We start from the raw sequence: 24,102 nt of genomic DNA, 5'->3' as shown, positions 1-24,102 counted from the left end.
ATATTTTGTAAGTCATTTTTTGGTGTTTTTGTGAAAAATGTTATTGAAAGAAGTTTGTTTACATTTAGAACAGAGGCAACATCGGCGTGCTCTTCTTCGATTCTGATATATAAAGTAAAACACTATTTAAGTAGAAAATAATGCCGTAGGAAAATCTCGTAGTGTGACATTTACGTATTTTCAGTTTACTTTTACCATTTATTGAATCGCGTTGGAGCAATACTTGTTGTGATGCATAAAAAGAGCACAAAAAGAGCACAAAAAGAGTAAGAAAAGAGTAGAGTAGTAAGAGTAAAAATAGTGCACTTTTGGTTGCTCTTTTGACCTATCTTGTTTTAAGAGCAGATTTTGTAAAAAAGAGCACATGTGCTCTTTAAAAGAGCACGTCTGGCATCCCTAGGTGTAGGCAGAATAGTTTGGCGACCGGACATATCGCCCAAAATGATTTTTGGGCGTTATAACCTCCCTTGAATGTGATGAATTTAAAAAAGAAATCATGCGCGCGAATCTTTTTTTAAATTCATCACATTCAATTCGTTCTCAAATTCTTGCAACTTTCTTTTTATTATCTTGTTCTAACATTAAAATTAGAAAGATATGAAATGCTCGACGTGCTGATTATGGGTAAAATCGGGTGCTCGATTTCTTTTTGAAATACATAATTTTCAATCCAGCATTTGTCTGGTTTCACAAGAAAAAAAGTAGCATTTTCCAAATGTTCATGTTATAATATATAAATTCAAATGTCTTTGAGCTTAAAATGACCTATTTCACGAGCGAAAGAGGTCTTCGTAGTGCCAATTTAGCCTCTTTTCCATTTCGGTCGTACGCTGAGATGGTCAAAAATTCTGACCCAGCAAAAAGCAATTAAAACGAACGATGAAGCCAGGATATGCTAGTTTTACCTCTTCTTCCGGCATATGAAATAAAAACAGGATTCCATATTTGTCAATAAGAGGCATATCTATCTATTAAACATTTGAAAAATTCCACAAATTGGTTTATATGAAATAATCATATATAGCTTTTGAAATATTTAAAAAATATATTTTTTTTATTTTAAAAACATTTTTTATATTCAAACGGTCATCACATCCACATTTTTTTATGAGGCTTATGACCGTGATGGGGGAGGACATAAAGCCCAAACTAAAATTGGGCGATTTAACTGCCCCAAGAGAGGCCATAACGGCCAAAACTCATTTTGGGCGATATGTCCGTCGCCGAATAGTTTTTTCCCTTGTTTAAATTACGTTTCGGGAACCAATGTACTACATAAGAGCTATCTAATTAGATAACAACTTTTTAATACAAAACCGAGTACTAGACTTTTGATGCCGCATAAAAGAGTGAAGCATATATATAAATAGATTGCTACGTGAAAACAACCGTGATGTAATGGTATCATGCTCATCTTGCAAACAAGTGTCAATCAGAGTTTGAAAAACTCATGTTAGACGCATTTGCCTTCTTGATCTATATTGCGAATGACACATTTTGTATCACTTTTGAAATTGAAATTTGCAATGGTGGAGCTGATAAAGTTTTTGAGTGCTCCAAAATTTCTCAAGTATAATACGCTGTTCCGACTCGGATATAAAAAAAGATGTTTTTATCAGTGGGCTTAATTAATTGCCCTAAGCACTTTTTTCTTCAAAAACAACAGAAAAAAAATTATTATTTTTAGTATGGAATACCTTAATACCTTACGAAAATAGGAATTTTTATTTGACATGTTTTAAGTTTAAGGAACTGGTTCTATCTCAGTTATGAAATTCTACCATAGCTAACACTTAAATGTTTCGAACTGTGTTTACGCTATAAACATCTCTTTTCCTTGCATTCATCCATGTTCGTGTTAGGTTCTTGAATCTTGATTAGTATATTAATAATATATTAAAAAAATATATATATATATAATATTGATATTAATAAGCTTAAATTATATTTTATAATTAAGTGTCAAACCAATGTAAAACTTTTGTAATCAATTTTGGCCTTATTTGAGCTTCTGATTATAATTATAAATAAAGTGAAATGAATGAAATAAAGAAATTTTATAATATTAGCTTTAAAAATTTTTTTTCTTTAAATCCTGTACACGAATCAATGAAATTTACGTCGCTCCTACGAAGTCGTAAGGCTTTGAGGTAAAGAAATTTGTCCTTAAAGTGAAGATAAACTCTTTTGATTTAAAGAAATAATATTAAATTTCTTTAAAATAAATAAATTTTAATTGAAAGAAAGTTTATAATATTCGCATTAAAAATCCTTTTCTTTAAATTCAGAATACAAATCTTTGAAATTTGCGACACTCCCATAAAGACGTAAGCCTTTGAAGTAAGGAAAGTTTTCTTTAAAGTAAAGAAAAAGAATTGATTCATAGAAAAAATCTTTATATTAACAGATATATTAAATCTTTGGATTAAAGTTTACATTAAAGCTTGAAATATAGGTTAAGACTAATCTTGAAATTAAAAAAAAAACTTTATTAAAAAATTTCGTAACATTTGGATTTTTAAACAGCCTTTATTTTGCACATGAATATTTTGGATAATGCATCACAAAAAGAGAATGAGAGTACATTTAAAGACAGATAGCTCTCTAAAGAGACTTTCTTTTTCATCCTAAATATATACTAAGAACACATTCTCGCTTATTTGGATCGAAATCAAAATCAAAAAATTTGGAACTGAACACTTTTTCAGTGTGGCGAATAAGTTTAAGATATTGAACCCTTAAATTATAAGAAAATAAAATAAGAATAGTAAGAACTCGGACTTACATTTTGACACATTTCGATCAAAACACATTTCAAAATCAAAACGACCACATATTCTACAGTTCGAAATGTAAACTTTTTACTACCAGTATCAAAAATTTAACGTTAATTGAGGTGAGTATAATTTCATTGCCCCGGGTTATAGAAAGAAATTTGCACCGACAAAAAAGTCCATAGTTAAACTAACGCTAATTATAACTTATTTTCATTGCAATAAAAAAATTGTTGTGGTTATTATTTTATTATTTTATTATTTCTTGCGAAATTTTTCACAGCCCAACTAAATTTTCAGTTCTCTAAGTATGTCTCAAACATTTCATTAAATAAACATGGATATAAAGTTTAATTTGAACTAAAGAAGAAGAAAATTTCGTACGATTCGTAAAAATAGTAAGAATGTTGTGGAAACCTCAAAACGTCGAGAACAATGTAGTTCAATTTTCGCACGGTGTAGTTCATTCTTCCTTTTTTCTGTGTAACATTTTTTGAAAATTCGTGACATTTACGACGTCACATGCAGATAATAAAGCCGACCCATTTTTGTCGGCGGCGGCTGACACTAATTTTTTGCCTCCGGCGGCGGCGGCTTGACGGCTAAGCCGATATAAATTTGTCTATTCGGCGGCAGACAATTACCCATTATATAATCAATTTGAAGTTATCTGAATGGTAATGAAATTAGTTGTACAACCAATCTTACAATCACATTTGCATTTCATTCAAGTTTTGTGAGCTAAATTTTTATAGCAATTTGATACTGACGGATTTTGAGTGGAAAGTTAAACATTTTGACAAATAATACAACAATTATTATTATTTTTTTATTTAAATTAATATTTTTAATTAAATGGATGAGTCGACAAATTCGGCGGATGCTTCGACAAGCAAAAACTAGTCGGCGGCGGCTAAAATCGGCGGCGCGAATCGGCAGTCTTCATTCTCTGGTCACATGACTTGGCATGTTTTGATTATCTCAAAACAAATAAAAGGTAGCTTTATTTGTTAAAGAAATGAGTGCAAAATTTTCCATGTTAAGTTGACTAGCTTAGTTGTGATTTCAATCCAAACGTTGATGTATTTTATGTTTTCAACTAAAATGTAAATGAGTTAAATAATCAGGAGTTAGCATGTAAATGTTTTGACTATACTCTGATAACCATTATTAAAATTCTGAAAATAACGAAAAAACAAACGAAAATGAAAAAAATGCAAAAATTTACACTAAACTTGAATTCTTGAACCTGCAGCAATTTCTTAAAGGTTTTATGCATTCGAGAGTTTTTTTTTTCAATAAAATATGTTGACCTTGAAATATGCCTTGTTGCGTTGAACATGTTTACTTAATTAGTCGTTAAAACAACTAAAATTGCATACCAAGCATCGCGATGACCCGAAAAGGCAGCGACCAACAAATAACAGGAAACAGGGTAAATCAAATATTGGAAACCATAATGGTAGACAAATAGGATTATGCATTTTCACGTTCTACTGAGTCGCTACACGGAAAGAAGTATTGTCGTGAGGCCAAAAATTTCATCTCCTTAAAATATGAAAGCGAAGAAGACGCATTTCTCTGATATAAAGTTTTTCTTTCCTTGTCCAAAGGTCAATGAAGTCGTTTTGTACTTATAATTAAGTGATTCGACTTAAAAATGGATATCATAACATGAAAGAAAAAATTTTTTGGACCAAGGTAATAATTCAGAAAAATTCTTTAAAATTAATGAAATTGTCTTTACACTTGTTGTCTTGTTGCATCTTGAGTACAAAGAAAAAAGTGTTCAAAAATAGGTCATGTTTTTCAACGCTATAATTAAAAAAAAATTAATTAACACGTTTGTAAAGGACTTTGATAGCATATGAAGAAAAAAACTGTAAAAATGAAAAATTAAAATTTGCTTCCCAGAATCAATGACGCAATGTGTGGTCGTGATCTTCAAAAGTAGGAGTCCCACACTTGTCCCAGACAATGCTTTTTAAATTATTTTGCATTTCTTTAAAATTTTTAATGAAATAGTAATAAAATTATAATATAATTATCTCATATTTGGTTTAACTTTATTTTTGAAATTTATGATTCCACTCACATTTGCTACACCCTGTAACTACTTAGTCCTATCTCTGTTTAATAAATTATCATAAGCATATGTTTTCGAAAGGAATCCCGTTTCGAAACTAAACCATATTGCCAATGCTTTTATTGGCCATCTATAAGTGATGCTGAGAACCACCACAGTAACCGCCCCTGTTCGCCCCAGTTAGTAAGCAGGTATGCCAGCAATCAAACAACAATGTTGTACGGTCAGTATGCAAGGAGATAAGTAAAAAAGTTGGGGTCTGTCCAATCAAGATAAACATAGTATTCACGCTCCTGTTATGAAAGGATGACGGTGATCATCATCATCGAGGCTGGTGATGGTTAACCTTGTAGTGGATTCAATGGATTCGAAGGATGGATGTTTGGTTTCTTCTATAGATAGCAGACATACTAACTGACCGAATGCTTTAAAAATTGTGTATAGAATTCTTCTAAGCTTGTATTTGGGCCATTGTTATTTTTTTTTTTTGAACATTTAAAATTATTATTTACACATTTTTAAAGAATTTTGTCTGTATTCATTTAAATGGATTTTAATAAATTCTGATTGGTCACTCTAACATAGATAGTTTTGTTGTTTTAATTTTAAATAACTTTTAGATAGTTGCTGATTTAAAACAGGGATCCGGAGCGGAGCAAGCCCTTGTTTTGCCGGAGCGGGAGCGGAGCGGGAGCGGCATTTCTAAAATCCGGAGCGGAGCGGTTTCCAAATGAAAAACCGCTCCGCTCCGAATAAAATATTACTTGAATGAAATGTGTAACTTTGAAATTACACTGTGTAGGTAATTTCAAATTTAGCTAGTACTTAGCGTAGTGTGAGTAAACGTTTAAAATGTACGATATGTATTTTTGTACGTACGTACATTGGGGAAAACACAACGTATTTTTTAGTAATTGTTTTCAAAAACGGCAAATGTCAAAATATATATCTACACTGAAAAAAAAGCATGCCCGGTTCCAAAGATTTTGTCTTTACTTTAAAAAATTTGGTATTGATTCCGAGCCAAAGAAGCGGAGAATACAAGTAAGGATGCTTTTAAGACACAATTCTCTTTTAAATTTAGGTTTTGTGTACTTGCTTCTAGGAAGCAAATTTTAATTTTTCGCTTTCTCAGCTTTTTTTCTTCATATGCTATCAAAGTCCTTTAAAAACGAGTTAAAGACAACTTTATTTTCCAAATTAAGACTCGACATCCAGTAGAAATTATGCTATGTTTCAAGTAAAAAACATCTTTAAAATAAAGTTTAGAAAAACATGTCCTAAATTTGAACCATTTTTTGCTTTATAGTCAAGACGCAAAATGGCAACAAATTTAAAGACAAATTCATTAAATTTAAAGAGTTTTTCTGAATTATTAAAGTCAAGTTGACCTTAGCCCAAACATTTTTTCTTTCATGTTATGATACCCAGTTTTAAGTCAAATCACTTAATTATAAGGACATTACGACTTCATTGAAAAGATTATCGACTTTTGGACAAAGAAAAAAACTTTATATTAGAGAAATGCGTCGTCTATGCTAAGCAAAATTTGCATTCGTATTTTAAAGACATGAAATCTTTGACCTCACGACAATATTTTTTTCAGTGTAGTATGTGTTGTAAAAGTAACAACAGTACTTTCGATCAATTTCATCCCGTATTACTACAAAGATGTTTGTAATGAACGTCAAATAAATGCAATTAAACGATCTTATTTATATTTAATTTTTTAGTTTTCTACACTGAAAAAAATATTGTCGTGAAGTCAAAGATTCCATGTCCTTAGAATAAGAATGCAAATTTTGCTTAACATGGAAGACGCATTTCTCTAAAATAAAGTTTTTTTTCTTGTCCAAAAGGCAATAAACTTTTGAATGAAGTTGTAATGTCCTTCTAATTAAGTGATTTTACTTAAAAATGTGTATCATAACATGAAAGATAAAATTTTTGAGGTAAGGTCAACGTGACTTTAATAATTAAGAAAAATTCTTTAAAATTAATAAAATTGTCTTTAAATTTGTTTCCTTTTTGCATCTTGCCTACAAAGCAAAAAATCGTTAAAAAATAAGACATGTTTTTCAACACTTTATTTTAAAGACGCTTTTTACTTGAAACATAGCATAATTTCTACTGGAAGTCGAGTCTTAATATGGAAAAAAATAACTCGTTAACTCGTTTTTAAAGGATTTTGATAACAACTGACGAAAAAAATCTAAAAAAATTAAAAATTAACATTTGCTTCCTAGAAGCAAGTACATAACCCCCAAAAAGAGAATTACGTCTTTAAAGTATCCTTACATGTATTCTCCGCTTCTTTGGCTCGGAATTAATACCCAAACTGTTAAAGTAAACACAAAATCTTTGGAACCGGGCATGCTTTTTTTCATTCACATTTGCTTTACTATTGTACTATATCCTAGCATTCTCTTATTTCTGATATTAGTTCTCGAAAATTTAATTAAAATTATGGATAGTTTCAATTTTGGTTGAAAAATGTGCGCATATACATTTATTATACAATAAAGAGGAAAAAAGCGAAATTAGGTAACACTAGATCTGAGTAAGAATATTCGTAGGTATACCACGGACTGATGTCGATGGAGGTTGTTGCAAACATAAACATACACACACACATTACAAATATAACAAAACCTCTTCTCTACGTCTGTTGCAAAACAAAAAAAAAACTTTCGGAGAGTACACACAGAAAACAAATTTGTTGTGCCAACCAATTTTTTTGCCAACCAAATTATTTGGTCCCATCTACTATCAGAATATAACCGACAAAATTTGTTGAAGCAACCAATTGTTGTCTGGCACAACAGTACATAAAGTAGTTTAAAGAACTAAATTTTGGGTACATTAACAGTCTAATAAGCCAACAGAACCATTAAAATTGCATTCGTTTGTACAACCAACTAATTATTGTCCGACGACCAATACTTGCGAATTTAAAGAAAACATCATTTTAGTTTTTATTTTATTATATAATAATGTATATTCTAGTTATTGGCCAAAAAGGAACTTGTAAAAAGTCCTTAATGAACGGTAAAAGATAATCCCATGAAATAGCTAAGGTGGAGATTTTCAAAATCTTCAAAAGCACAATCAAGTATTTCCAATTGTTGTAGTACCACATTATCATCGTTGAACGCGTCCCATAGCAAATGAATAACATGGATTTTCCCAACTGCCGCCAATACTCACGCCCATACACTAATTTGGTTAGTTCGGCCACGCTCAGTTAGTTCAACCACTCACAATCATGGGATCAATTTTCAGTGTGACTTGGGATTCAATCATGGCTCATGAAATTTTTCTTATATATCGGCATCAGGGGAATGTTGAAATTTTGAGACCGCTGATGAAGCAGACAATCTATATGTTTACCTTTCCCAACCTCAGTACTGGTAACATTTTCTATGATATCTATAGAAATTTTATAGAAATTAAGGGAAATGATGAAGAGTAAGTTGCAATTTGATGTTTATCTTACTTACCTTGATGCTTAACTTACAATGCAGCTACCGGAATTAAAAAATTATGAAAAAATCTAACTTGAATTTTTAAGTTTTATATAATTAATGAAACAAAAGATTATTTGTTGTCATATATGTAGTCCATAGCAACAAATTCTTTTTATAACTATCAAATCTGTTAACACAACTAACTTATTTGCTATACAGACTTTCAGTTGGGTTTGGTGATACATTGGCAAAACAAATTAGTTATCACAACAAGATGGAATAAATTGAAATAGTTGCTTACTGCAATATATAAATAACGACCAATATTTGGTCGGGTGTACCAACTTTTAGTCACACAACTATTATATTGGTTACAGAAACTATTAAACAAGGGAAGTAACTAAAAATTATTCCAAACAATTAAAAATTGTGGGTCACCACAATCTATTTGTTGTCGTACTCGAATTCCAACCAATCATTTCTCTGGGTGTAGTTACTTCTACTCTGTGTATAGACTTTCAATTCCAATCAGCGTTGCCGTTTTGGTCCGATCGGACCAAAATTGGTCCAAAAAATTTCTAATTTTTAAATTTGGTCCGATGGTCAGACCAAACAGAATTTGGTCCATTTTCATAAATTTGGTTTCTATCACATATTAAATAGTAGATGGTGCACCGCAAAGAATATTGTCGGGAGGCCAAATATTTCACATGCTTAAAATACGAATACGAATTTTGCTTAGAATAGAAGACGTATTTCTCTGAAAAATAGTTTTTCCTTGTCTAAAATTTTCTAAACTTTTCAATGAAGTCTGTTTGTCCTCATAGATAAGTGATTCGACATAAAAATGTGTATCCTAACATGAATGCAAATTTCGTTTTAATGAAGTCAAAATGGATTTAATATTTCTGAAAAAATCTTCAAAATTAATAAAATATTTCAACACATTGTTTTAAAGTCATTATACCCTAAACCACATAGTGGTTAGGGTATAATAAGTTTGATCTGCCACAAAATGTGCCAACAAGAAATATCGATTTTAGACCCCATAAAATATATACCGATCGACTCAGAATCACCTCCTGAGTCGATCTAGCGCTTGGCGTCCGTCCGTCCGTCCGTCCATCCGTCCGTCTGTTCATGTATTTGTTGTTCACAGGATTTCGGTCGCAATTATTAACCGATTTTGATGAAATTTGGTACAGGGAGGTTTTTTTTTTGGGCACAAGGACGAACGTTATTGAATTTGGAAGAAATCGGATCAAATTTAGATATAGCTCCCATATATATGTAGTGCCCGATTTCGACAAATGGGGTCACGTTGCACTTTTTTTACTAACCGATCGTCGTCAAATTTAGCACAAAATAATCTTCTGTATCACCCTTTAAGTCTGAAAATTTCATCGAAATCGGTTCAGATTTAGATATAGGTCCCATATATATGTATCGCCCGATTTTGTCAAATTAGGTCATAAAACCCTTATTTATCAACCGATCTTACTCAAAGTTGGCGAAATGTAATCTTCTATAGCACTAACTATATGTGCAAAAAATCATCGAAATGGGTTCAGATTTAGCTATAGCTCCCATATATGTACCGCCCGATTTTTCTAAATTTTCTCGAAGAGGAGCCGAGCGGAGCGTGGAGCGGAGCGGAGCGATTTTTTTTCTCGGAGCGGAGCGGTTTTTTTTTCTCCGGAGCGGGAGCGGAGCGAAAAAAATGGACCGCTCCGGATCCCTGATTTAAAATATACAGAGTCTCAGTTAAAGTGAAAATTCCGTACATTCATACAGAAGATCGATAAGTTGAAGATATTTCTTAAGAGATCACTCAAGAAAAAGCAACCCAGTTCCAAAGAATGTAATTTATTTCATTTTATCTAATCTAAGTGAGAAATTACACTACACTCAAGAAAGTTTACATGGATCCAAAGATTTTGACCTTCGCTTAAGGATTTTGGCATTAATTCCGAACCAAAGATACTGCTTCTTTAAAATAAAGACATGTTTAGCGACCTTCAAGCCATCTAGGATCAATAAAATTAAAATAAGCCTAGATATTCCATTTATCGAATTTGAAAACAAAAAGCAAAACAAACTTTAAGTCAAATTTTCAAAATCCTCAAAATAAGTATTAGCCTATTTTTAAAGCTTCTTTATGTTAATTTAAAGATTATTTCTTTAAATAAAAAATGTTTTTTTTCACTATACGGCGAATTTGGCTTTACTTCAAAGACACCACTTTAACGGAGAGACACATTTTTGAAAAGTTCGTGTCCTAAATTTAAAGAAAACAATTCTTTAAGCAATGGTTATTGGCTTTCTTTTAATAAAAATGTTTTTGTTTTAAAGAAAGAGATATTAGGTCAATATTTTTTTTAGTGTGGACGGACAAAGATTTCGTACATTTTTAGTAGACCAAACGCCGTAGTACTCAGCTTAACATTTGATACTTTTTGGATCATTTATTTTCACAAATTGAGATGAGATCACCAGGAGCGTAATTACTGATTTTGCAGTTATTTCTATTTATTTTTATTTACTTGAAATTTTTGTACAAAAAAATTCTCTGCAGTTCACATTTGTTCGCAGTTGCGGTTACTATACAGGAATGGCAACATTGTTGCTCATCAATATTTTCCTCTATCAATTTATGCTTGATAGAAATCGCAAACACCTCCCGACTGTAACTTGTGCCTAACTCTATTGCGCAGTCGCACAAAGCTCTTGACAATGAAATCAAAAGTGTTTTTTAAAAAAAAGCCGCCGGTTAATCAGGAATTCATTCAAAGAAGAGACATAAGAAATGCACTGGCTTTGTTGATTTCTGATTCTCTGCCTTAACTATTGGTGCGGTACAATAATGTAGAAGGCAGCCTGCATGAAGGTGGGCGGAGGGTGTTACACAAATGGCATAAGGCATGAAGGAGTACAGAGGGTATTCAGCAAAAGGCAATTTTTGCATGACATTGCTCTTGTAAGCACTTCTTCGCCTATTTAATCATTACAAAGATTTCAAAGACCTGAAGTAACTCGACGATGTGCAAGTGATCATGAAGGGTACCTATTTTAGTTTTTGCCACCACACCACAATGGTCAGAAAACTATGAGGCACTTAGCAAGACATGTCGACAACGAGCAAAGTCAATAGACTTTCTCATCCTCTTTTTGAAAGCGAATGGGCCAGAACTTCAAAGTTTAACAAACTTTACTGAAGGCATTATGAAATCATGTCGTTAGAGCTGTTGCTATTGGTGCTGCATGCTTTTAACGTCATTCGATTTATGTGGACCGAGGTAATTCTATGAAATATGATTTGCCTCAATTGTCAGAGGACTATGGTGACGACGATGGGGAGTTTTCTTCCTAGCTCATACACTTAACAAATATCCATGATACAATGTTGCACTTAAAAAAGAGTTTGCGCTGATTGCATCATAGAGGAATAAAGGAAGGCAACAAAATACCAATATTATTTATTATCTATCTAATGGAGTGTGAATTTGAATGTGATGTCGTTAACTTATTTATAAACTATTGTTTAGCATTTTTTTGATTCACAAATTATTGAGTATGGCCTTCCGGCTAGAATGCTTAGAAAACGAGTTGTTAAAAAAAATTAGAATGAATTGAAATTAGAATGAATTGGTAAATATTATAACTTCAAACTTGTTACAAGATCATAATGTTACTTTTTCACGGGGAACATGGAACATTTTAATAGTTAATTATCTTAAAATTTTCGCTATTGCCATCAATGCACAAGCAACGCATACAGTCAAGCAGTTCTATTTACAGACCAGATTGTTGGGCACACACAAACCGATTTAAAGAAAACTTATAAACGATGTACAAAATAGAACTTTTGGAAACAGAAATAATATCATTTTACATATATTCTAAAAAATTTCGTAAGAAAGAAAAGAAAAGAAAACTTATAAACGATGTACAAAATAGAACTTTTGGAAACAGAAATAATATCATTTTACATATATTCTAAAAAATTTCGTAAGATTTCAAACCTAATGACATAAAATCAGAAAAGAACAGTTCTTGTAGTAGTATTTCTTTCTTTTTATGTAATCGAAAAAAATCCAGAAGTACGAAAGTTGAAACTTTTTGGGGCAAAGAACAATTTTCTTTAAATACATTTTTTTGGAATTAATATGAATTGAAACCCTTATACGAGGGCGGTTCGGAAACTTCTTAGCCTATCATGAAAGAGAATAGTTAGTTTTTCAAAAATATTTTTATACCCTGCGCCACACTGTGGAACAGGGTATTATAAGTTAGTGCATATGTTTGCAACACCCAGAAGGAGACGAGATAGACACATGGTGTCTTTGGTAAAAATGCTCAGGGTGGGCTCCTGAGACGATATAGCCATGTCCGTCTGTCCGTGAACACATTTTTGTAATCAAAGTCTAGGTCGCATTTTTAGTCCAATCGACTTCAAATTTGGCACAAGTATGTGTTTTGGCCCAGAATAGAACCCTATTGATTTACACTCATATGACCACAGTGGCCAATGTTTTATTCCGATTTAATTGAAATTTTGCACAGGGAGTAGAATTATCATTGTAGCTATGCGTGCCAAAGTTGGTTGAAATCGGTTCAGATTTAGATATAGCTCCCATATATATCTTTCGCCCGATTTACACTCATATGAACACAGAGGCCAATTCTTTGCTCCGATTTAGTTGAAATTTTGCACAGGGAGTAGAATTAGCATTGTAGCTATGCGTGCCAAATTTGGTTGAAATCGGTTCAGATTTAGATATATATAGCTTTCGCCCGATTTACACTCATATGACCACAGAGGCCAATTTTTTGCTCCGATTTATTTGAAATTTTGCACAGAGAGTAGAATTAGCATTGTAACTATGCGTGCCAAATTTGGTTGAAATCGGTTCACATTTAGATATATCTCCCATATATAGCTTTCGCTCGATTTACACTCATATGACCACAGAGGCCAATTTTTAACTCCGATTTAGTTGAAATTTTGCACAGGGAGTAGAATTAGCATTGTAGCTATGCGTGCCAAATTTGGTTGAAATCGGTTCAGATTTAGACATATATAGCTTTCGCCCGATTTACACTCATATGACCACAGAGGCCAATTTTTTGCTCCGATTTATTTGAAATTTTGCACAGGGAGTAGAATTAGCATTGTAACTATGCGTGCCAAATTTGGTTGAAATCGGTTCACATTTAGATATATCTCCCATATATAGCTTTCGCTCGATTTACACTCATATGACCACAGAGGCCAATTTTTAACTCCGATTTAGTTGAAATTTTGCACAGGGAGTAGAATTAGCCTTGTAGCTATGCGTGCCAAATTTGGTTGAAATCGGTTCAGATTTAGATATAGCTCCCATATATATGTTTTTCTGATTTCGACAAAAATGGTCAAAATACCAACATTTCCCATGTAAAATCGCCACAACTTAGTCGAAAAGTCTAATACATATATATCAAGCGATAACTCATAAATAAACTTTTGCGAAGTTTCCTTAAAATTGCTTCAGATTTAAATGTTTCCACTATTTTTTACTAACATTGTGTTCCACCCAAGCGCATTAGCCGACTTAACCTTTAAATGCACAAGATCACCGATTCCTCCGAAAAAAATATATAATATGCAAAATGGTAAAAAAAGAACATCGGCATACCACATTTAAAAAAAAAAATTATGTGTTTTGTATATTTCATGTTAGTCTGATACCGAAACAGGCAATTGACGTCCAAATGCATTATATCTAATTATACAATTATTTTTCGAGCTTTATGGACAGATATAGATTAAGAAACATGGTTAATAGAGCCATTGAAAAGAAAACGCCAGATACAAATCTATACACGTCTGGATTGTACATGTTTCGGTTCGGGCGAATGAACCTTTCCACAGCCTTTAGTATAGATCTGGCTGGGAGAGATAACTCAATTTTGGGCCCTTTATGCTAAGTCCTTATGGAGAAAACATTTGTCACATGTTAAATTTTGAGTCTATAGATTTTGTAGAAGTCTATCAAATTCTGGCCAGATCAAGTGATATTTAAATGTATGTATTTGGGACAAACCTTTATATATAGCCCCCAACACATTTGACGGATGTGATATGGTATCGAAAATGTAGATCTACAAAGTGGTGCAGGGTATAATATAGTCGGCCCCGCCCGACTTTAGACTTTGCTTACTTGTTATTTTTCAATATAATCTCCTGAAATTTCAATACACTTAGTCCAACGCTTTTCTAGCAATTCTATCTTTTGATTAAAATCTTCAAAATAGTGGTTTACAACTGTAATTGCATCTTCATTTGAGGTAAAACGCTTGCCACCAAGGAATTTTTTAGATTTGGGAACAAGTAAAAGTCACTGGGAGCTAAATCAGGAGAATAAGGTGGGTGGTCAAGCAACTCGTACTTTAATTCGTTGATTTTAGTCATTGTTAAAACACTCTTGTGCGCTGGTGCGTTGTTTTGATGAAAAATTATTTTTTTGTGTTGTAAGCCAGGACGATTTTCTCGAATTTGTACATTTAATTGATCCAAGGTTGCAATAGTACTCTGAATTTATTGTTTTACCCTTTTTCAGATAGTCAATCATTAAAATACCTTTGAAGTCCCAAAAAAACCGTTGCCATAACCTTACCAGCCGATTGAGAACCAGCCGATTGAGATTGAACACAATTGGATTGTTCTTTTGTCTCTGGAGTATAGTGGTGGATCCATGTCTCGTCAACAGTTATGAAACGACGCTTAAAATCCATTTTATTTCGCTTAAAACGATCCAAACAAGCTTGGGAAATGTTCATTCTTATGCGTTTTTGATCGACTGTTAACAAATGCGGCACCCATCTTGCAGAAAGCTTTTTCATATGTAGTTCTTCATGCAAAATTTAATGGACTCGATCATTTGAGATGCCCATGATATTAGCAATTTCACGCACTTTTATTCGTCGATCATTTAATACCATATCATGCACTTTGGCTACAATTTCTGTTGTTGTTGCTGTTTTTGGACGTCCACTACGTGGTTCATCTTCAATGTTTGTACGACCACGTTTAAATTCAGCAACCCAATTTTTTACTGTTGCATATGAAGGAGCACTTTCACCTAACACATTAACCGTGCCACCGTAGTGCAATGGTTAGCATGCCCGCCTTGCATACACAAGGTCGTGGGTTCGATTCCTGCTTCGACCGTACACCAAAAAGTTTTTCAGCGGTGGATTATCCCACCTCAGTAATGCTGGTGACATTTCTGAGGGTTTCAAAGCTTCTCTAAGTGGTTTCACCGTTCGGACTCGGCTATAAAAAGGGGGTCCCTTGTCATTGAGCTTAACATGGAATCGGGCAGCACTCAGTGATAAGAGAGAAGTTCGCCAATGTGGTATCACAATGGACTGAATAGTCTAAGTGACCCTGAAATATCAGGCTGCCACTATACCTAACCTAACCTAACACATTCACCATTTCATTATGAATTTCTTGTCCCGATAAACCTTTTGTATGTAAGTATTTAATGACAGCACGCACAGTGAAGGCTTAGATTTTCAGCTGACTAAAGAGGGCAAGTAAAACCGATCATTTTGTTGGTTGAAAACGGCTCCATTCTGATCCCAGAAAACCAAACTCGAGAGTCCGAATCTGTACAGCGAAGCAATGCCTAAGCTCTTTCTAGTTTAATTTTTTGAGCATCGGTGAGATCTTGTATGTTTTGAAAATTCAATGTTTCGCTCTCGCGATTTCAATCAACTCCTTCCTTGACTTTTCGGTTCATTTCTGGCGTTGTTATCGTTTTTTCGCCCACTATATTTGGGAAATATAATTTTCTTGTGTTGATAGAAACATATATTAATTTAGAAATTTTATAATCATGTATATTGCTAATCACCCACTTTTTTAACATCTAAATTTATTAACCAACTGTAAACAAATAAAGCACAATATAATATTTTGTACTACATCCAAAAGGACAAAAATATCGCCCTATTTATGCAGTTTTTTTACAGTCTTAGATTTTATAGATTTCTTAGTTCAAATAATAAATCATTTAAGGTTTATTTGTTTTCAAATCCATGGGTCAAGAATTTGAACTTCGGTCAAGCACTCATTATGTTGAGTATATGAAAATGAATAAGTTTTTTTTTACTAGCTGAAAAATGAATATAGCTTGCGTAATTATCTGAGATAATTTTTTAAAATTGTATTCAGTCTAAAACGAAAATTAACGTTCCTATACGAATAAATATTTTCTAGTGATTTTTATTGGCTGCTGAAAGAACAAGAAACCAACAACTAAAACTCAGTATTCAAACGCCAGTTTATAAGTCAAATGGTGCAGCATCACTGAAAGGAAGTCTATCATTAAATTGTCATTTGTTTGATCTATAGAGTGAAGGAGAAAAACACATTGAGAGGAGAATAAAAAACAATGATTAAATAGTAGCACAACAGAGGAGAACTAGCAGAATCCCATTATCATAAAAGCCAACATGACCAGCAAACTTAACAAAGGATGATGCAATTTTTCCATGATGCTTGAAAAAAAAAAAAGAAGAAACGTTGGGTTAGCATACTTGTGCATAGTATCTTACAGCATTGTATTGTGTTCCCCTGGATAGTTTTCCTTAGAGATTTTTAAATTATTTCCTCTCGATTTTATGGTATACAAAACCCATATCAATTGTTATTATTACCCTAATAAAACGCTATAATGACTAGAAGATATAGATGACACGAAATCAAGTAATTTTATAGGGAATGATTTCACAATATGTAGAGTGATAGATTGTGAACGAAAACTTATACATATACTGTTCGGATTACAAAATTAGCAGTTGGCTGCTTAGAAGATCAGTCTTCAAAACAAGTTTTTAATTTAAAAGATCCAATTAATTGAAACTTCTTCAATCACAAAAATGATAGTATCTATCACAAAATTAATTAAAAATACAAAATATACTTGATTAAAAAATTAATTGATTTATTCGGCCTTTTCAATAATTTTTTTAATTGGTACAATTAAAAATTTAATTGATTGTGGTCGAAAAACTCAATTAATTTTTTAATTGCCCATATTAATTATTTATTGTGTTATTGTTTATTTATTTGTAATTATTTCTCTTTAGATGAAATAATTTTCTTGTAATATTACATGAGTTTCGTATGAATTTTCCAATTATAGTTCAAATAACTTTTTTTGCACTTGTAGTTTCACTATAGTGGATATGTAATTGGTAGTAGGTCCCATTGGACCTCATCACGCAGAATCGCACTAAACTTTTTAAAATACCTATAAAAACCAATACAAGAAGTCAAAAAACAATCACACGGTCAGTACCGTAGTACCCCCGCGAATGATTTAGTACCTTTTGTGTAGACAATAGTTTTGAAAAAATATTTTAATATTTTGAGAAAGTCTTTAACAAACTTATTTGCTAATAATCTTTTACAAATTTGGCAAAACAGACAAGTTCAAATATTTTCTAGAAAGCCATAGTCAAAAACACCAATTTATTCAATTTCAAGAATGCTTTAGTCGAAAAAATCACGCGTTTTTACATTACGCTTGCACACGAACACCTTCTAGATGAGAAGTTATCGATCGCTTACTAAAATAATGCGAACCAAAAACTATCAAAAAAATAATATTTTGCAAAAATTTATTTCTTCAGAAAGTTTTGTCACAATTATATTTCTACAGAAAATTTTGTCAACATTTTTTTCTTTTGGAAAATTTTCTCAAAATTTTATTTCTATAGAAAATCTTCTCAAAATTTTATTTCTATATAGAAAATTTTCTCAAAATTTTATTTCTATAGAAAATTTTGTAAAAATTTTATTTCCAATAGAAATTTTTTTCAAAATTTTATTTACTAGGAAATTTTATCAAAATTTTATTTCTATAAATTTTTTTTTTCGAAATTTTATTTCTATTGAAAATTTTGCCAAAATTTTATTTCTATTTTGAAATTTTGATTTTTATAGCAAATTGTGTAAAAAATTTATTTCTATAGAAAATTTTGTCAAAATTTTATTTCTATAGAAAATTTTGTCAAAATTTTATTTCTAAAGAAAATTTGGCAATAGTGTATTTTTATAGAAAATTTTGTCAAAATTTTATGTCCGTAGAAAATATTGTCAAAATTTTATTTCTATAGAAAATTTTGTCAAAATTTTATTTGTATCGAAAATTTTGTCAAAATTTTATTTCTATAGAAAAATTTGTCAACATTTTGTTTCTATCGAAAATTTTCTCAACATTTTATTTCTATAGAAAATTTTCGCATTTTTGCATTCGCAAATTTCGCATTTTAATTGAGGAGTTGACAAACAAAATTTTATTTGCTTTAAATTCAGTCTAACAGAGCTCTTGACAATAATCACCCAATGGGATTTTTGTTGAAATTTAGTGAAAAGTACTTTTTCGCTCAAAAAATACCTTTTTTGTACTTTCTTAAAAATTGTATTTTCCATCCCTGGTATGAATACAAATGAAAAAGGTCCAACGGGACCTCATCACGCATAGAAGGGTTAACGCCTAGGGTTTCAAGAAATTTTAGTTTTTATCTGAGTTGTCACAAATTGGAAATAGAATGGCTTTTAGACCCACAAAAAAGGGAATATGATTTAATTTTTATCGGTCCATTTGGTAAGGCCTCTATATAGACCGATTTCAGATCTTGAGGGAACTTCTGCACTGATCGTTAAAATTGCTTGAAACTGAATCTAAAATTTCCAGACTTTATTTCTCGTAATCATTTTAATAATTAGGGTAAAATTCTACAGATTTAGATTTCAAGTCAAGGCGATATTTCATCATTTTCTTGCACACTTACACTTTATGATTCCTCTAAAACTCAAACAAAAAATGGTCCATCAAACCCTCCTGAAAGTTTCAAAGGAAACTATTATATTTGATTCATGGTGGTGGGTATTTAAAATTCAGCCCGGGCAAACTTATCTGGTGTATATACTTGTTTTAAAATAACGAAATTTTAATTAAAATAAAATTTATAACCTTTGCTTCAAAAATTTCGGAGGCACAAATTTGGAAAAGTTTCGTGCCTCCGTTAAAGTCGTATTGAATTCAGGCAAATTTTCTTTAAAGTAAAGAAACACATTTTGGATTTGATCATCCTTAATTTATCTGAAATATTGAATCTTTATTAATATACCGGGAAAAGAAAATTAAAATTCGATTAATGGGATTTGTGTCCCAATTCTAATTTTATGGATTTAAAGCCATACAGGTCGGCAAAACATATTTTAATTTTAAAGAAGGTGTATCTTTGGCTCGGAATCAATACCAAAATCATAAGGTAAGATCAAAATCTTTGGATCCAAGTAAACTATTTTGAATGTATTTACCTTAGTTGAAGAACATACAACTTTAACGGAAGAATGCAAAGCTGCAAGATTCATGTACTAACTTTAGTGAGAAAATTGTTTAAAGCAAAGATTATAACTTTTCTCATAATTAAATTTCCATTATTTTAAAGAAATTCGTCCTTAATATTGTGTAAATTGCGTGTCTTAAAATTTAGGCTGCATAATCTTTCATAAGAGGTCAATATTTTTTTCAGTGTTAAAATGAACATCACCGCACAATGGCCACGAAAATCTCCGGATTTCAATCGCACCTGGGGCATTTGGAAAAGTAAGGTTGGCACTAAAAAATACCAAAGCGTCGATTGCAGAATATAATCGAAAACGTCCAAACTTTTGAATTTAGGATAACTGCAAAAGGGCAATGAGAGCAACGAATCTTACACTGGGGTAATACGTTTGCTCACAAAAGAAATCGTCCTTAACATAATTTCCATCACACTGAAAACATACACTCTTCTTAAATCCCAAAGAACGAAGAACAAATACCAAACAGCCATAAAAATCATACAAGAATGGTCCATCAAAACTCATTTAGGTTCTGATATGCAAAACGAATTAAAATCTCGCTGAAAAGACTGCAAATTGAAAGTCGCTTTTTTGTAAAGTAAAATCTGCAACATTGTAAAAATGTCTAAATAATGTGTGTTTTACATATAATAAAATAAACAACAACCGAACTAACCAAATGGAACGCAAAAAAAAAACGGAAGAGTTACTAAACCCTGAAACCCAACAAATCGTGGAGTAACAGAGGTTAAAGCCAAGATGTTCAACAAGCAAAAGGGATAGCATGGTAAGCCACTTCATCCATGTCGTCATCATTGTCATTGCTGCCAGTGCCACCATCATCATCATCAGGACAGATACCACATATTTGCCTTACCGTATGACCGGCAGCTTTCTCAATCTTCTACTCTTCTTCACCGTCAACATCACTGACATTGTTCCTCTTTTCCAAAGTGAATTTCAAATTGAAGTGACACACGCATGCTGTGAATTACAGTGGGTTAATGGAGAAGACAAGGATTATTGCGTTGGGGAGTGAACTAATAACTTTGATTTTATTATTTCACTCCCCAAAATGGTAGCGTTAGAAAAATTTATTCCATATATAAATATAGCCTGTACAGAAACTGGTTGAGACGCAACACTTGAAATTGTTATTCCATAATACACCAACATACAAAACAAATAGAACACGCATTTGTAAATTTTATCAATTTATAAACTTTTTTATAAAATATTTGAACTTTTACATACTGTGAAGACTGTTCAAAAATAAGTGAATTGCGATCGCATAAGATAGTGTATGATCGCATAAGATAGTGTATGTTCCATGAAAATAGTAATATTTGTTTTTTTTTTTATTATTTAAGCAAATAAATATTTGATGCTTAACTTATACTACAACTACAACTAGTCTCTATTATAAAAAAGTGGCCAACCAATAGTTTATTGTTGGACATCAGTAGATTTATAGAAATTAAATTATCCTAAGACTCATATAGTTGAGCTATAGTTTATATATTTAATCCCAATTCGCCCACTGTGGGGTTTAAAAAAATGCCATTGGTGGTGTCTGTAGAATATATTTGGTTTTGCAAGTTTATGTTTTGTTAGTAGATTATGCCAAAGATCACACCTCCTTTGAACACAATGTCTACCCGTGACATTCATACAATAAATTAACATTTTATTTACCTTTTTTAACCCATCCGAATATGCAGTGATTCGAATTTTTGCCTTCATACAAATCTCCGAAAACAAAGTTCAGCTTACAATAGGCCAAGATTTGTGTTAAGTAAAGATGCGGTTTGGCCAATATTATCAAGAGTAACAGCCAACAGCAGAAAAAGATTTAAAAAATATATATTCTGTTCACTTTTGGCTTCAGCTTTTTGTTAGTTTTTTACCCATTTGGCCCATGATGTCAGTTGGCCTTTTAACCAAGTAGCGATTGTCTGTCTTATGCGGTTTAAGTCAGCATTGGCATAAGTAAGTTAATTTCTTCAGCGTTGACTCCTTTGATGAAGGATTTGGAAGATATTCGTCTTGCCAGTATTATTTTTCTCTTTATAAATTTCAAGGCTGTCATTACTCTCTGTGAGTTTTCTTCCCATTTCTGGGTTTTTGGAATATCTATCTTTTTGGAATACTTTGTTGGAAAGACACTTCAACTTCATTTATTTTATCGCATAAAATGGATTCTGTAAGCGCTAAGCATTTTGCAACAATGATGCATTGGTTGTGGCAGCAATTTTATTATTTTATGAATACAGATCATAAGAAGACAATTCTGGACACATTTAAAAAAACACAGTTCAAGTGGCCTACTGATTGAAATAAGAGCTTTTAATTTTTAAAAACATCCACCCTTTTTGGTAAAATTTTACCAACTGTGGCAACTGTGACGGTGAGTATGATTTTTCTTTTTTTGCTTCTCGATAGGGAATATTTTTTAACAACTAATTCATATGCTTTCCAATTCTGTTGTTATATCAATACCATGGCATCCCTTATGAATATAGAATATTACTTTACATTAACTCGGGGATTCACAAGATCTTAGCACATTGGTTTCAAAAAAAAATTTACACAATTTCATTTATTTATTTCAAAGACCTGTACGACAAGAATAATATAATAATTATAAGAATCTATTATTCTTGTTGTACAGGTCTTTGAAATAAATAAATCAAATTATGAAAATTATTTTTGAAACCAACATGCTAAGATCTTGTGAATCCCCGAGTTTAAGTAATATTCTATATTCATTAGAGATGACATGGTATTGAGATAACAATAGAATTGGAAATCGTTTGAATTTAGTTGCTAGAAAAATATTCATTATCGAGAAGCAAACAAAAATTAACAGACTCCCAGTCACGGTTGCCACAATTCAACCAAAAAGGGTCGTTTTTTTTTTACTGTGTGGTAGATTGGTAGAATTCTTTAAAATTTTGACAAAATTCTTTATATAAATAAAATTTTTACAAAATTTTCTATAAAAATAAAATTTTGACAACATTTTCTATAGACATAAAATTTAGACAAAATTTTCTATAGAAATAAAATTTTGTCAACATTTTCTATAGAAATAAAATTTGGTCAAAAATTTCTATAGCAATAAAATATATTTTGACAAAATTTTCTATAGAAATACATTTTTGACCAAATTTTCTATAGAAGAAGGATTTTGATAAAGTTTCAAAAGCAATAAAATACATTTTGACAAAATTTTCTATAGAAATAAAATTTTCACAAAATTTTCTATAAAAATAAATGTTGACAAAATTTTATATACAAATAAAATTTTGACAAAATTTTATATACAAATAAAATTTTGACAAAATTTTCTATAGAAATACAATTCTGACAAAATTTCTACAGAAATAAAACTTTTGACAAAATTTTCTATAAAAATAGCATTGTGACAAAATATTCTATAGAATAAAATATTGACAAAATTTTAAAAATAAGATTTTTTTTGTAGTTCTCTAAATTTTGGTAGATTATTTGTGGGTCGAGTGGGTGCTCCCAGTAAGTATTGGACAGTTTTGATTGAGTAGTATAAAAATCAATACGAACAAATGGTAGAAATAAAATTTTTCGAAATAGATGTGAGATATAAAAATCATTTGTTTTACGCAGTTTTCGTGAATTCTACGGTGTATAAAACACAGTAAGGATAAATAAAATAATGGAGAGTATTTGAAGGTGTCCCGAACTATTCCTCGGCAGACGTAGAATTTGCGATCAACAATTTGCAAGTTACAAAGACATAAAAGTCGGAAACATTTTTATTAAGTTTTTCCATTTTTTTAAATGACAAGCGCATGTAAAATTAATTGTTTCTGAGCCAATTTTGCACCTTCGCCGAATTGAACAAGAACATTTTCATTGTCTTTTTCACTAAGCTGTTTTTTTGGTGGGGAGTCGTTACTTTCCATTCTACGGAATTTTTCGGGCTAAAGGTAACCAATTACTCGCAAATTCAAACCCTCAATCCATCTCGAGCTAGATTGGCACTTCAACCTGGAATACGGGCTATATTGCGGGATTTATTTTAAGGATTACCGGAAAAAAATCGGCATATTTCTATGAGACCTATTTCATATCATACAACAGGAGGCATATTTTCTTCTCCTTCAAAACACTTTTGTTATTATTTATAATAGATCAACTCATTCCTAACAATATCATTTATATGAAATCTCTCTGAAAGTTTTGACCGGTGGTTTTCCAGGTTGTCCAGGCGGTAAAAAGCTGACCCCTCAGCTTTGATACGATAATGATACTATTGATTTAAAACAAGTATATACAGTAGTAAGTTCGGCCGGGCCGAATCTTAAATACCCACCACCATGAATC

The 24,102-nt window shown here is 31.6% G+C and overlaps 1 protein-coding gene across 6 annotated transcripts in view; it reads right to left on the bottom strand.

The window, feature by feature from the left end:
• The window catches only part of osp (myosin phosphatase Rho interacting protein outspread), a 470,128-nt gene that overhangs the window by 40,881 nt on the left and 405,145 nt on the right, over nt 1-24,102 (bottom strand). The window lies entirely within an intron of this gene.

Source organism: Haematobia irritans, chromosome 2 (assembly GCF_050003625.1).
Source record: "Haematobia irritans isolate KBUSLIRL chromosome 2, ASM5000362v1, whole genome shotgun sequence".
NCBI classification, from domain to species: domain Eukaryota; kingdom Metazoa; phylum Arthropoda; class Insecta; order Diptera; family Muscidae; genus Haematobia; species Haematobia irritans.
This window is presented reverse-complemented; position numbering and strand designations above follow the sequence as displayed.